The sequence below is a fragment of the Zerene cesonia genome, chromosome 7 (assembly GCF_012273895.1).
Source record: "Zerene cesonia ecotype Mississippi chromosome 7, Zerene_cesonia_1.1, whole genome shotgun sequence".
NCBI classification, from domain to species: domain Eukaryota; kingdom Metazoa; phylum Arthropoda; class Insecta; order Lepidoptera; family Pieridae; genus Zerene; species Zerene cesonia.
Window position 1 is genome coordinate 5,192,259 of NC_052108.1, and position 16,753 is coordinate 5,209,011.

The 16,753-nt window shown below is 31.7% G+C and overlaps 1 protein-coding gene across 1 annotated transcript in view; it reads right to left on the bottom strand.

The window, feature by feature from the left end:
* Window positions 1–16,753, bottom strand: part of LOC119840699 (ADP-ribosylation factor-like protein 4C) — a 37,555-nt gene that overhangs the window by 5,879 nt on the left and 14,923 nt on the right. The window lies entirely within an intron of this gene.

Sequence of the window (16,753 nt, forward strand, 5' to 3'; positions counted from 1 at the left end):
ACTCCCCTCCCATAATTATGAGAGATGAGGATTTCCACCTTCCTACTTCCTACAATGCTACATGTGTTCATTATGTGCATTTGTTTTTATCTCATACGCGCGCACGTTTGAAACTAGTTCAGTTTAAAATATGTGTATTTATACGTAGAAATATACTGCGGTATTCATATTTTTATTAGCTACTTCATATGATCCCTGTAGAAAGATAAGAAGCGCCCTAGAAACTGTAAAATTTATTTTCGGTACAGATATTTCAACCTCAAACAAGTACATATTTAATAAAATTATTGGAATCTCTTTGGTCAAAACGTGGAATTATTGCTGATTGCTTGCATATTTTAGTGTCATTTTGGCATCGCTCTGAAACTGGTTCCGAGAGCAATTCGGTTGATCAATAGGCTAATATTGACGTTTGAGTCATTTCGTTGATTGAATAATGGATAATGGATGTTTCGTATTAAAGGGCCCGCATGTGGCTCGTAAGGTCATTTAGACTCTAGACGATAGAAGATATCAAGCTTGATAGCAATATGACATTAGATATAACATAAATTGTTACGAAATATATTTTGAGAGAATTTACCTATGATGTAAATGTTTCTTAATATATAACACATGAAACTATTAGAAATCGAATTTCTAAGCAATGTTTACATTTAGCAGAAATATACGAAAAATTTAAAATCATCGTTACTCTTGAAATAGAAAAGAAAATGGCCGTCTTTATGTAATGTGTTTAACAAAACAAACGTTAGGTACATATATACGTTATATTGTAAAGTCACTGTTTACCGATTTCCCTACAATAACTGTTGAGAAAGTCATTACGTATTGCTTATTATTGTCATCTTCGCATCAAATAATAAAGCATTACGCCATGATCAACCATTAAACAACATATGCATTTAAATGAGGTCACTAGCGGTCGGAGTAGATAACGCGTTCCCCTTATATCCAAACATATTTCCCTTGCACATCTGGCTTAGGCGCGTAAAATGTTGACTATTTCTCTTATCACTTACACGTGCGAGATGCGCTGGTAAGTGCGATTTGTTCCACCGATTTAATTTCCGTGACGTTAAGTAATATTACGGTTATGTTTAGCGCAGCTAGAGACGTCATATGCGCATTTGTTATTCACGCTTAATTTATAAGATGTAGTGTAGGTGCAACAACATTACTTGAGAGATGTAAAGGCACTGGTCGTCTAATTCAACACAACACAATATAATAAAAGAATAAGATATGTTGTGTAGGTATTAATTTAGGAATATTTACATATTATTAATTTTAATAACGTATGGTTTGCATAAAAATATACGATATTCATTGACGTCGGAGAAATGAACCTTATCTGTTAGCATACCTATCTAAATTCGAATAATCGTGGTTTTTAATGATAAAAAATATTGTCTTCTTTCATATTTTATGATGATTATGATTATATAGTAGTCTAAATATAGACCATTGTGATAGATTTTCATTGTAATTGCATGAACTCTTCATAGCAGAACCAGTCATGATATTTTGTAATAGTATTTGTCAACTAATGATTATTATGTTGCAATACCAGTCGTTTATAGATCCGTCAAGTATCACAATATAGTAGTTATACGCTTGATTTTTATTAAAGACATTTTGAACGGTAGTTAGGAACCATGTTTCAAGGTAAATTTTATTACGTGATACATTGTGATTGATTTTAAAATCATATGTTGAAAATTTAAACGGTCGAATGACCTTAAGCATCGCAGTATTGTTTTATTCAATTATGCAAGGCGGATATATGCCTTTTGTATCGTTTGATGATGGTACTAATTGTATGCAAATTTTTATAACTCAGTACACAAGAGCGCGTGGGAGATAGACAAATATGTAACAAGGATCATAAGTTTCAATTAGTTACCAATTTTTGGTACTTCAGTGTTTGTTTAGAGTTTGCAATTAATTTCCAATACCACCTACACTAACGGGAAAATAGATTTTGGTATATTAATAAGCATTATACGATATCAAAAAAGTTTTAAGGATGTCTATGTTATTTCTTTATCAGATAAAACCATTTTCAAGAAAATGTCGTTGAGGTTGTAACAATTACGGGAGTTTGTTTCAAATGAATTTTTATAATTAAATTTATTTTTATCACGCGAGCAACATTTTTAAGTGAAAATTTAACTACGTGTTTCAATGGCCGTAACCTAAAAATTATACGTTAAATTCCAACCTCGTTAATTAATGTTTCTACATAAATAAATATTATTAAAACATTTGTGGCTTATTATATATTTGCATATTTTTTAATAATAACCTTCTTTTTGATCGACCGCCTCCTTGGTACAGTGGTTAATGCGTGAGCGTAGAACCGAGGGGTCCTGGGTTCGATTCCCGGTGGGGACGCACAAAAAAAAAATGTCTCGGTCTCGCAGGACACAGAAGGCTGATCACCTACTTGTCCCTAAAGAAAATCGATCAGTGAAACGGATGTACATCATCTGCCCCATACCCCACTAGGGGACACGGGACTTCACTACTCTTTTTGATCGGAATAATATGAATATTAGAAATACAAAAATCATCTTTTATTATTACGACATTGAGGCAGATTTATAGATTTGGTCCTATAAGATATTTGAGTAACTTGAAAATGGTTACGGAAAATGAAATGCTTACTTCTTCAAAATCTAAATTGAAGAATACTTTATGTGTATCTAACTTATCATTTAGATGTCTTCTCGGCTTTATTTATGATGCCAAGCAATCTATTTTGACGTTTAAACAATCGTTTACAAAAATAACTGAAACTACCGTAGGCGATAAGTGTAAATAAACAAAACCGTGTATATTATTTGTTTGTGTAACTGACTTTTCCATTATCAAACTATGTATATTTGTTGCTTCCAACTATAACGAGATGAACGTGGAAAGTTTTAAATAGAAAAGTTTCTGTCGGGTTGAATGGACCCCGCTACAAAGCGGGTCAAAAGATCCTTGTTATGACGCTGCCGGTACCATGGCCTGACAACTCTAATTATTTGGATTTTAATTAAATTGCTATTTTTATAACCGCTCCTGACTGGGAAATGTTCGCTATTTTTCAGCACTTTATATTAATAAAGGAAACATAAAGCAAAGTAACAGTGTGCGCTCAGATTAAAAGCGCTCTAGAAAATAAAAAAATGTCTAGTTCGATTCTTATAATATTTGAATCATAAAACGATTTGAAAGAACCACGAGAAAGCTATCATTTATTAAGAGATTTCAAGATATCGTCAATAAATAAGACGGTTAATATGACAGTCAAATAATTTGAATATATCAAAAACTTTTAAGAAGTATTAGTTTGCGATTAGTGAAAGCTGATTATTATTATGTATTTGTATGCGTTGCGCCGAAAATCCAAGGTGAAAGCAATGTTTGGATCACAATTTATTATATTTTTAATAACAAATTATGCTTATTATTTTTCGTGTGATGTTAATAATTAATTTATTTAATACTTCTAATAACGTTCAAGTAAGCTAATTAATAGTGTTACCTATGGAAAAAAGCAAGTTTTGTGATTAATTTATTCAAATATCTAGTATAATATACAAACCAGATTTGTTTAGTACCCAGTGTTTCGTTATATTACGTTTTAAATCTCTATCGCTACAAACTCTTTCTTCCCGACCTAGTAATAGCTAGCTAGCAGAAATTCAATAAATGTATGCTTAATGAAGGCTTAATGCTACCATTGCGACCATGCTATGCTACACATTATGTCAGGTATGTCCAAGTGACGAAACATTAGTATGTCAGTGTAAGCCACCGTTAGCTAGCCACGGAACGGGGCCGAACGTCGAGTCACCTATAAATCGCTTTCCATTCGGCATTCACATATAATCGCTAAATGTTTGAACAGCTTGATTGAAACTTCCTGTGCTTAAACGGTAATCTTTTGTACACTATTATGGATGAAAAGTCACGGAATGGACGAGTCTGAAATAATATTCAGGGCAAGCACTGGCCGCAGTTATAATCTTTAAAATTTTGTGGCGTCTTTTTATCTCTTGTAAATTACGAACCGGAGTAATACCTTGGTTATAAATAGTATGCTTTTGTTACTTGTCGTAGTATGTAGTGTATTTATTTTATATTTAGGCCGCTTGGTACTGTAATAGATAGGTATAACCTCCCATATTTATGTTACCGCAATACTGAACATTCTTGTAAACAATTAGCTGGTAATTTTACTTAGTTTCTATATTAAATAACATTATAACGAGTATTTTTTTTTTTTTCAAATTACTTGCACTCGGATGTAGTAATTAATTAAAGCTTTTTCTTGGTGTTAATTGCAGCAATTGAATATAGTAGCGACCTTGGTTGTTACAAACACCGTGCGAAACAGTCTACAGCAATGGAGTAATTACGAGTCGTAGACATATGAATGTAAGCTTTGTAGTGTACAATAAGAACAATCGAGAATTATATAGCCTCGTTTGTTTCTAAATAAAGGTAATATGATTTATTTTAAGAGCAAAAGTCTCAGTGAAAAAAAAAACAAAAATGTTCCAGATAGTTAATAACATTGTATTGTAAAATATATTAGGTATTCAAATTTTTGTTATTATGTGCCTTTTGTCGGCATATTAATGCTATCGCTAGCAAACAAATAGTTTACTAGTGATAGCATTAATATAATTTTTTAAGAGCAAGTGAGCGTTGAGCGAATTAAAAGTTATGACCCAGCGTATTTATAAGATTTGTGAAGCTTAGTACTTCATGAAATAAATTCAGATCGTTTCATGTTTCGAAGGGTGAGCACTAAGCCTGTGTAATAGTGATACATGTCACCCATTCTTCAAGGCTTGACTTGATAGCTCAATAAATGATTTTGATCTTTATGATGTTCTACGATTGTTCAGTTTTGCTTAACAAAAATGTGAAGATGTATACTTCAACGTTAGATGAACATGTATAGGAGAAAACCCCTTCGTTACAGGAGACATTTGAAGCAGTCGTTAGAATTGTTTGCGGTAGATATTCCTTAGTCTGCTTTAATAGCGGACAGCGCTCTTTTGTTTAAATGTGTCTCGTAAAACACATGTTTTCATCCTTTTTAATGTTTTTGCACTTTTAGTATGTCTCTTAACAGAATACCTCAGTTTCACGTGATTTAGATAAAGACTCTCAAAATGACTTTAGCGTATGGGAATAACGCTAAACTAAAGTTTTTGGAGAAAATTATTGACTCCACTCTTACACCAAAATGAGATTTGTTTTGACACATATAAAGCTACATATATCAATAACATTTATTGCGGTTTTTAGGAGGTAAATAACTTGTTTTCCTCCACAATTCCATATTAATTGAAAATAAGTTGCTATTGTTAATGTATTAGATCACAGATGTTGGTTAGGTGAAGGCAAAACGTTTATATTTACGATACGCGCGTGAGATAGGTCTGTGCGATTACATACAAGCATATCTTAATCGCTAAATTAAATAATATATTGGATACTTCGACGTCAGTACATAATGTTATCTGTATCCAAGCTGTTATCTAGAAAAGAGCTGTCACTCTTCGTGTTTTCAAAGCGCACAGCCATTTTGCATGTCCGCATTTGCATTTAATACTCATTAATTTAATCTTTACATGGTTAAAGAGACCGAAGCTGGTGTGGCTACTGTTGAGTAATTTAATGTTTAACAAACCTAATGTGGAATGCAACGGAAGTTTTTTAATCGATAGATATAATTTATATGTTATATGTACGTGTAAAATTCTGGTATCTCTACTTCTGACGGTCGGAATTATTTAGGATATATTGAAAAATTTTGTATACTGTATGTAAATTTGTTCCATTAAACCTCTATATCTAAAGGGAATTTCAAATTTCAATTAATGACGACTATATATACGATGATACAGAGAAATCACGGATACATTTATTTAAGCTTTTAAATATATGTTTGTATGTAGATACTTTAAATTCATGAATGAACTGTAGTTATAGTATGAAGTTTTTACATTTCTATATTAACAATTGTAGAATATATATAATGTAAGAGTTTCAAAAATCCAAAATAGATTTTGACTTGAACTAAACTTGATCCAAATATAATCAAGATAGAACAGTTAAAATCTAGGCCACTAGAACTAAGGAAAAAACCTGAAACGACATTAGATTCCATAAATAATATTAACAAGTTATAAATCTTTTGAGACATTCTCATTTACCATTAACGAAAGTTGTGTTGGACTCGTTCTTGACAGTTCGTGGAAAAATAACAAACTCGCTCCGTTTCTTTAGGAATGGTATTGGATATTGATTGTTAGCAACTCAACTACAAAATACGAACAAGCTTTTTAGCCATAAAATAAAAGATTTCTCTAGAATCTCACGCTCAGAATAATCAAATTTCTGATTTATCATTAATTATTAATAATATAATATTCCATGCAGTATAAAGTGTGAGTCATTGAATGTCTCAAGAAATTCATAAAACCTAACAAAGAAGACGGCTTATCAGAAACTTTACTTACTGCCAGATATCAGAGTTCTAATTTAAAATATGTCAATATTTAATAGTTCCATGCAACATTTTTTAAATGAAGAACTGTTAGTTTCGAATATGAATTGCGTAGAGACAATTTTTTTTTTATAAATGTAATAAATGCAATAAAAACGTAAGAAATGAAATGTTGACCATCAAAGTATTTTTAGCCATAACATAAAATAGAATCCAACAGATGTATTGAATTTGTACGAAGCCATGATAAGAATTCGGGAAAAGCCAAAGAATGTGAAAGTTAACTATTCCGCATTTACATAATCCCCGACCGAATTCAAAGGATGGAACATAAAATGTAAATCTATGTCATATTTTAGTTCACTGAAAAATGTGGGTCGTTTGCTATATTACCTACTTGCGATTTTTCCTCTTTTTTTCTGGGTTAGTGATGTCTAATGTATTGTTATTGCAATATATTTACACAAATTAACCTTTATGATATACAACTTTCTGGATAAATTAGTACTATGATAAGTTCTATACCAAATAGAAAATATATGCGTGGGTATATAGACCTGGATATATTTGTAGAATAAGGTTAAGGATAGCTATACTTGCATGTTAAAATGCGTCATTTGTGACACACATTGCTTTGATGTACACCAGTGTGCGCGTGATCCATTTCTTGATGTATATTCAGTTGTCAGAAGTAAAAATTAAAAAAGAAAGGTTATTAAAGCGTATGCAACCTGTTATCTCGTTTGCAAATGAAGCACGGATAACAGGTCCACGATTTGCGGTCAACGACTCGAGAAATTGCATCCTGATAATATTTCGCTGTGAGCGTTTCCAGTCGTTAAATGTGCAGGTATTTTGCGGCTGCAAAATTAATGCTAGTAATCATACTCTAGGATGTTAACTTGCTCTAAAAGCTGCAATTAAATTCGTTGAAACTATATTCATGTAGCATTTCTCGACAAGGACAAACTTTATTTGAATACCACTTATAAGAAATTTCAACATATACGCAATAAAAAATCGGTACCGGGTACACTTTTATAAAAACTTCATGAAATAATTGGTACTTTTGGTGAATTACGTAATAATATATTTTTACACCAGTGTCATTATGAATATTGTGTGCCATTATCTTATATAGATGTTGCTACAACGATCATCCGATACTTCTCTTTACCTTGCTAATCGAATTTACCTTCAAGTCAATGTGTTCGTGATTGTACAAAAAGTATCATTAAATTTTTCAAGGCCCCGGTTATTTGTTTGATTAAGGTATAGCTGTGTTCAATAGAGCTCGAAATTAAAAAATAAAATCTACGAAAATGTTTTGGTTTTACGCCTGCAAATAATTGATTTTAGACAATTTGTTTTGACTGCTTATTTTGTATTATAAAGACTATTTGATGCATATTTTTAGATTTTTTTCGCATTGTGTTCAGACATATAGATAAGGATAATTGAGTTCAAGCTTACTAAATAAAAGTTAAAAAACCTTTGCAACTCTATTTGCAAGTCTTCAATTCTAATGTTGCACAGAAATAGTACGATGCAGTCGTATTGATTTAATTTTTCGAAACCATAGCAACAGTATATAGGCATCTGTGTCTGCATCGTATGTGTCATAGTTATAGTAAACTATACCTAACTAACCTTAGAATGAAATGTTAATATAAACTAAAGTTTATATTAACATTCCATTCTAAGGGTATTTTTCCTTGGATGAAATAGTAGAAGAATTATGTAAAAGAATTTATTTATAGAATAAGTACTTAGAATGATTTTAATAAACAACTTAAAGTCATTCAATGTTGTGTTTCCAATGCAAGAATATTCGCCATCTTTCTTTGGGTTCTTTAGAAGAAGATATCTTTCATTAATTCACTCTACCAGAATATAGAAGTACCGTGACCAAAGAAGAGTTAATGGACGGGAAAATAACTGTTTCTTTTATATATTATTTAAATAGATATTATAATTATTCAGTGTAGAAGTCGAAAATCTAAAAAAGGGGAAAAGATTGATGGAAAAGAGTAGAATACGTTCCCAAAATAAACAGATTGAATAAAATTAAAAATTAACTTTTTAAAGGGGACTCAAGATGTAGTCAATGTAAATTAGAATAATTTTGTTATCAAGACAAGACCCACAAATGCTGTACCAACCGTGACAGCCTTGCCGCTTGACTTACATTGATCTATTATCATTTCCTACGAGCAAACAGTTCAGTGTTGTGATTTAATTTGTTATATTGAATTTAATCAGAGCATAGATGTAATCTACAATTATTATTCATGTAATGTGCTTTTCAATCGAGATAACCAAATTAATTGCAAGGTGAAACACATTTTATTTAACTTTAAAATGCCTGTGCATGCACATGCCAGTTTCCTCACAATGTTTTCCTTCACCGTTTTAAGCAGTAGTGATATTATCCACGTGTTCAGATAAATTAAAAATCAATTTATTTCCTGCACGCTCGCCCGTTCTCGAACTCCGACTTATCGATTTTGAAGTCCGAGGTTCTCTCCACTGAGCCACCAAAGACGATTAATATATAAATTCAATCGACATCCAATGGTCGAATGCAAACCGACATCGAATGGGAATCGATTGCAAGAGTATTACTGATATTACACTCATGACTAATGCATCAATACGAACTCCAGATAAATCGGAACGGCACTCTACATAAATGGAAAGTGTATTTATGATATCGATATCAAAAGTAGGCAAATTCATTAACCTCAATATTATATGAAAATGTTACAGATAACAGCTGATAGCGAAAGGTAAAGGAACAATATCATTATTATTAATATACAATTTTACTGCATATTATGGCATTCCGATTACAACGTATTAAATGCTATATATATATTAATTAATTTGAAATTAAGTGCCTACTATAAAAAGTATATCGAATACTATTAACCATATATTTTATCACCTATTTAACCGCGAACATCCTAGTTTTTAATATCGAAAAAGGCACGTTAAATGAATGTAACACATGACCATAGTATTGTAACGTCAGGCGTTGTTTGATGAATAGGTGGCTTAGGCATTTATAATTCAGCGGATGCATCGCAAACCTGACTTACACTTGATCGCCACTCTTTTTCTATGAAGTACAAGCGAGTACACGTGTAGTGATAATAAATAATTCATTCACATGACGGATGGCGGCCGTAATCGTTGACGGACGATTGCATTGCGATTTCGACCTAGTTGGCAACCTCTATTTAGTTCCAATAGCCGACCTACTTACGATCCCACATAGGAGTTAATGATGAATGTAACGTCCCACGGAACTGCCACTTAACAGTTTTATCCCCTGTATTTGGGGAGACGTAGATACAGCTTGGTACACGATTGTGGGGAAATCTGTTACTGCAGCTCGTTATGGTGTTTATGCTTATAAGCTGTGATGTCACGACGGTCTCATTAACGGTTCGGTCTATTTTTGAGGTTAATTATTCAATTCCTCGATATAAACGATATCCAGAACAATACTGTTTTGAAACTATTGTGTTCTCGCTGTAATTTAAACCGTACTAACATTCACAAATGTACAAAGTGTTCGATCCGGATCAACTTTCTTAAACCAATTTATTGTTGGAAGTTTCCACAAAATTTTCACCCCAAACTTCCTTAATTAATCTACATTCACGATGTCGGTGATTGGCGTATTGTATTCTGAAATCTGTGTAGTATATATCTATGTTACATGGGCATTAGAAGTATCTTTATGTACACACTTAAATGTTTAAAAGTGATATAATAAATAACATAAACATGTATTAGTTGTAAAACCTCTTTTTAAGCTTTAAACTCATAGGAGAGGGCAATAATCTTATGATTACCTAACATTACGTTCGTATGGTAATGACTAAGAGCATTTGTTATGCGTATTAGTTAAGTCTTAACTTTTAACATATTCAAATGTGAGTCCTATTTATGTTGGTGCTATGGCAGCTTTTATTTTTAAATCCACTATTTAATGTTTTGTGACAATAGTATGTATGGATTATTATGAATACATTTTTTATTGGACAATGGTTCGATGTTTGCCTATATGTTAACAAAAAAATGCAGTTTGTTATCTTATCATTGTTGCAATTGATATTTTAAGGTCTGATTACAATAAGTAGGTTATGTTTTAAGAGGAAGTCTCTTTAATAATTGTATGAGGGCCCACAAGATCACGTATTAAACAAAATATAAATTTATTCTCATCAAAAACTACAGAAAATAACGTACTCTTATACAAACAGTCGCATAACAATGAAATTAGAATAACTAAAATTCTTTCTCATTATTACAAAAGTCGAGCCGTTGTGACCTTTACGAATGAAATAATTCTGAGAGCCACGATACAGTACATAATAGTTTCCGTGCTAAATCAAAACAAATAACCATAAAACTCTCTTTTATAGCAACATTAAACTTCCTTACAGTGGCTAGCATAATAAAATTCGAAACGATTTAATCCATTCTTTCCATGGTAGATGATGTATCATTTGATCCAAGTTTCGAGTATTTAATGCAAAAGTTTGAACTATTATGAGTAGAGTTAGTTACTGGCTGATGTCATTAAGCTAAGTCGTATACATAATATAATAAAAAGTATACAAAAATTTGTATACTTTTTATTTAAAAAAATGCATGAATGGATGAAAAAAATGCTTGCTAACCCACCTTTTCCTCTACATAAATGTGCGTCTAATTGTCCGAATGAAAAATAATATATCATTATCATAAATCACACCCAAAGATTTATGAAAAAACAAAAACATAAACACGTAGAATCAGTTCCGAATGCCAGTTATCTGACACATGTGTTAGTTTGAAGCTCCCCATCCGGTCGGCCAGGTGACGTTTGTCAACCACAAGTGGATAATAAAATGTAGGTATTTGACTTTATGAATGAATAAAAATATCAACATGTAGGTTATATTGTTTATAATTTTGAATATATTTATAGTTTACGACGGTCTGGCTTTTGGTTTTATGCCATTAAATAACCTGGCTTCGACCGTGCTACATCTATATATATAAAATTCTCGTGTCACAGTTTTCGTTGCCATACTCCTCCGAAACGGCTTGACCGATTCCTCTGAAATTTGGTAAGCATATTGGGTAGGTGTGAGAATCGGCCAACATCTATTTTTTATCCCGATATTCCTACGGGATACGGACTTACGCGGGTGAAACCGCGGGGCGCAGCTAGTTATAGTCTATAAGCATCCAGGAATCATGTAATTATTCAACGGTGGAGAATTTTTAAAACGTAGGTAAACGTAGAGTAGGACAGGACGCTCTGCTAATAGTTGGAGTGACGACATTCGTAGGGTTGCTGGTCACAATTGGCGCCAAAGAGCCAAGGACCGGGCACAGTGGCATGCTGTGCGTTATACAATACTTTTTTGACGGTTCCAAATAGCCGCCATACCACCGCAACTGCGTAAATGTTTTTTTCGTTACTAAGACATTATTAACATTTCGTTTAGTGCTTGAAAAAAATGCAAAGGTCAGATATTGCGTTAAAGGCTTTTGTAACGCAATGTGCATTGACGTAGTAGGTAGTCAATAAAATTCTGATTATTTCTATTTGCCCCACAAAAACTGGTAAAGACATCTTGTTATTTTTCCCATAACATTGCAGCTGTACCTTCCTTATATAAACTCATGTGAGGGGGTGCGGGTTCCCACGATTTACACATGCTTCAAATGTGCACTCCTATTCTTTATACTATCACTTTACCACGCTAATAAGAGTTAGTTTTGCTCGAAATAATAGTTAATGTTTTAATTAATAAATAGTTATTGTATAACTGCATGCTATATTAATTTTACTACATAGTTTGTTATCAAGCTATGATACGTGACATTACCTACACTTTTTTATACAGGGTTGCCACTTGCAGTGTACTAAAATTGTGTTAACGGTGTGTTAATAAAACAAAACGGAATTTATTGCACTGTTTTAGTAAAATTAAATATTTATTAGTTAAAATAAGCTCAGTGTATATGTGGTAAGGACATCTGTTTATTATCCAGAAAGTTCTTCCAGGGGAAACAAACGTGCCCATGAACTTAATTATTTACTCATTCATTGAATTGGAACCGATTGAGACTACTTGTTCAACAATTTCTAATTACGCGAAAGTTACGCGTGATATTTGTTATTCTGTGGGAAAACTAGACAGTTTAATAGTACATTGTTTTACATGAATATACGATATTAATTGCGAATATATTAATAATACTTCACAAGTTTACCACATATTTAATATAAGCGTTTTAAATTTGTTATACCAGGCACAATTAATATTATTTAAAGTGTAATTTTTGTACTATTTTTTCCTATTAATTGGGTGTGGAAGTATAAATGGCAATTTGTTTAATTTCAGTAAATTTTCTTATTATACTCCATAACGAAATAAAGTTTTAATTTATGAGAGTACTCGGTAGTCAGTGTAGGAGAATTTCATAAAAAGCAAAAAGGTCGACACGAGCTCTGTAGAGCATCTTCAATCCTTTTTTCGTTTACTTACTAAGACTGAAACCTTTTCTTTGCAGTAAGGATGACTGGTTTGTATTCAAACACGGAGTTTGCTCATGGATGTTGTGTTATATTTTCATATCCTTTATATTATATTTGCTTAGGTTTTACTTTTATGATGAAATATGAATATATTTTATGAGTAAAGATATTTTTCAAACATCAAGAAGCATATAATTTTACAATAGGCTATATATTATGACTATGTGTTATATATAGTTGTCTTTTATCAGAATGTATGTAATTCATAATTATTATGTAGCTAGTGGACTGCATAAACATTTCACGTGGAAAATGTAGTTAGGAATGAGGCGCATATCCAATTTGAAATCGGTCCATAACTTCCTGAGATTTGATTCCTGATTTTTGAGACGTCAAACAAACAAACTTATATTATTTTAGTAGAGAATACATAAAATGTTTATTAAAAATGGAGGCTTTACAATATCTATATTGTCGTTCTATTAATTTTATAATCTATCTTATAATGAATTCATATTATTTAATTTATACTTTTCATTAAGTACCTAAGGGTTGATTATTCGTAAAATATAACGTCTCAAACTTTTATCGAATTATTTTTATATTAATTAAGTGTAGCTTACCTTTATTTTAAAGACTTTTTCTTTATCATAAAATGTTTTCGTCTTTGTAAGCTTAATTAGGTTAATTGGACGCCCTGTAACAAGAATGCTTCAGATTTCTGAATTTTATTTAAATTCATTTCTTCTACCCTAGATCTTAAATGCCTTATCAGTATAGAGCGGATGATTTTCAAAGTTACTTATGAAAAACATAATTGAAACATGACACGAAACTATAAGAACACGAGAAAACGTGCAAAAAATAAAATTGTCCTCAGTTTTAGCCAATACATTCTTATATTAAATTCCTTGCAATCTTCCAATAAGCCTGATTCCAGCTTAAACAATTGAGCAATATTGTACAGCTAGCGGAGGAGAAACAAAACACGTTTCCCATAAATCCGCCCACGTAATCGCATTAGATGGTTAACAATGAGACACTCATAAGGATGCAGTCAATGGAATATTTTGTGCTTTATGCACACGATCAGGAAATGCAGTAGACGCAATAAGTTCTGATGGGTACCAATTGAGCTGTTGTCGGCGAAAATTTATTGGAATGTTTTATGTTCAATACGAATTTAATATTACGTAATTCTATTTTCAAAATATATAACCGGTGGCGGTGGTATTTTGATATGTTTTTGACTAAAAAGTGGTTGATACTTTACTACTTGGGAGTTTATAAATTAGTATCTTTTTTACATTAGATAGCCAGTCATAAGACTGCAATCCCACCTGATGGTTACTAAAGATGCAGTCTATGAAAAAAATGTCTAGGAATATCTATTTGTTTTATCAACTAACATTTTTAATCTTATATTTTATATTGAAATGTAATTCTCTTATATTTTAATGTCATTAAAGTGTCAGTTTGTATTGTAAGCTTTCAAGTACTTAAGAATAATGTGAATCATTTAATTATAAGATAAATTTACATTATTAAAATCACTTATTTCATCCTTCAGATAACGAAGAGTTAGTCAGTTTCAATCGCTCAAAATAGTCTATAATTAACGGGTTGTCTGAGACTCGGTTGTAAAAGTGAGTGACAGTTCTTGACGGTTTCACTTATAACTTTAATAATATCCCCTTGTATTTTAAACAACACCGCGTTATAGGTTATAATATCTACACAGAGGTTATCCATTTAGAGGTATTAGTAGGAGCAGACATTTCTAAATAGATTTAAAATTACATTTTCTATTAATTTAGTTCATATTCTAAATTTAAAATGCAATTTTCATACGCCAATGTTACATTATATTAATTTATAGTGGTCATTGGTATTCAAGGAGTCATTACGATTTATTATAGACGTAACACCAAATAGTATAAAACTACAGAGTTTATTACATTGTCAAGGCTACAACAGGCGGCAATCAAATAGAGACCAACTAATGACATTCAAACGCTTATTATGTCATAAAAAAAATTTTATTCAATGTGTTAATCTACATATCGGCTTTATTTAAATATAATCTTTTTATTTTTAGTGCTTACTCAGATTTCATGCGCAATGTATATTTTATTCAAATATTGATTTAGTTATAGAATAATAGACATATACACACTAGGCGTGCAGCTGCAGCCGCAGTATTTGACAGACAAGCAACTATCAAAACAAAATCATCTTTAACTAACCAGTAAAAACTCATTCAAACTTGTACTTGATCACTCTTACGAAATACATAAAAAAACAATGGAACGAAATTTGTAACCATAAAAGTATATCATTTAAAATCTCTATCGCATTAAACAAATACGTATCCACACCGTATCTCCGGTAATGGTTGGTTTGTTTTAGCATAGCCCAGCACGTGCCAAAGCTTCCGGCTCATTGTATGATGGAGGCCGGAACAGTCGATAGCATCCGTGCGTCTGTGTGCGTGTGCTCAGCCATTGAAGCTCTCTTTCAAACCTTTCACAAATCTAAACACGCTAAAAATACCCGTATGACATATAACATACTGTCGCTTTTTGTTTACCCTTACGCACATCGCATATTCGTTCATCTACCTACCATTCAACATCGCTTAAAGGGAGCCCGTTTTATTCTACGTAAAAATTATTAATAACAAAAATTTCAAATGAAAACCATTCGGATAGTACAATTTTGAGTTTGGATTTGAATTTTTCTATTACATAACTCGATCTCGGATCTACCCACTCTAGATTGCTTCATAAATATTGATGAGAACCAAATTTGTACGGAGCTGTTACTGCACGCCTAATTTCTAACTATAATAAATGTTGCTACCGTTATGATGTCAATTTGGCTGAAAAAAAAAATTGATGAATAAACCATTTGATTGGGCACATACAATATTAATTCTGCAATGAATTTACTTAATTTGAGGCATCAGTTTATGACTTTTAATGTGACATAACGTCTTTTGATCAAACTCATTACCATTCCCTTATAGAGCTTTAAAAGTCAAAGGTTCATTGCATCGATTAAGGTTCGTTAAGCTTGATGAAATATGAATGCGTTTGTTTTTATTCACTGGACTAAATTGTCTCATAAATACTGCTGTATTTCAAATTGTCAATGGTAACATAAATTGTAATAACGTTTAATAAATGGATACAGTTGTCGTACAAGTTTTAAAAGGAAGTATATATCCTGGCGTGGGATTTAAATTAGGAGAATTATTATGTGTGGGATTTAAATTAGTAATAAGATTATAGGTGTAGCTTGTGTCTTTTGTATCAAGACTCTGGAGCACTAATATTATAATCAAACTTGTACAATACATATATTTTCAACATACAACAAGCGTTTGAACCTTAGAGGGAAAATAAATATTTTCTACAAAAATCCAAATTTCAAAATGGGACCAATTTCCTTTAAAATAGAAAAATAACACACGTTATTCAGAATTCACGGAGAGTAATTGAGTAACGAAACCAAAAACGAACAGTCGAATTGAATCCCTTTATCATTTTTTGTTTCCCTGAAGTCGGTTGAAAATGACCATCTATTTCTAATGTCTTATCAAATGAAACATACAAAGATACTATGTAGTAGAACTAACAATGTTTGATAAAATTTTTCTTTCAAAATTGCTTTGTAAGCGGCTCTTA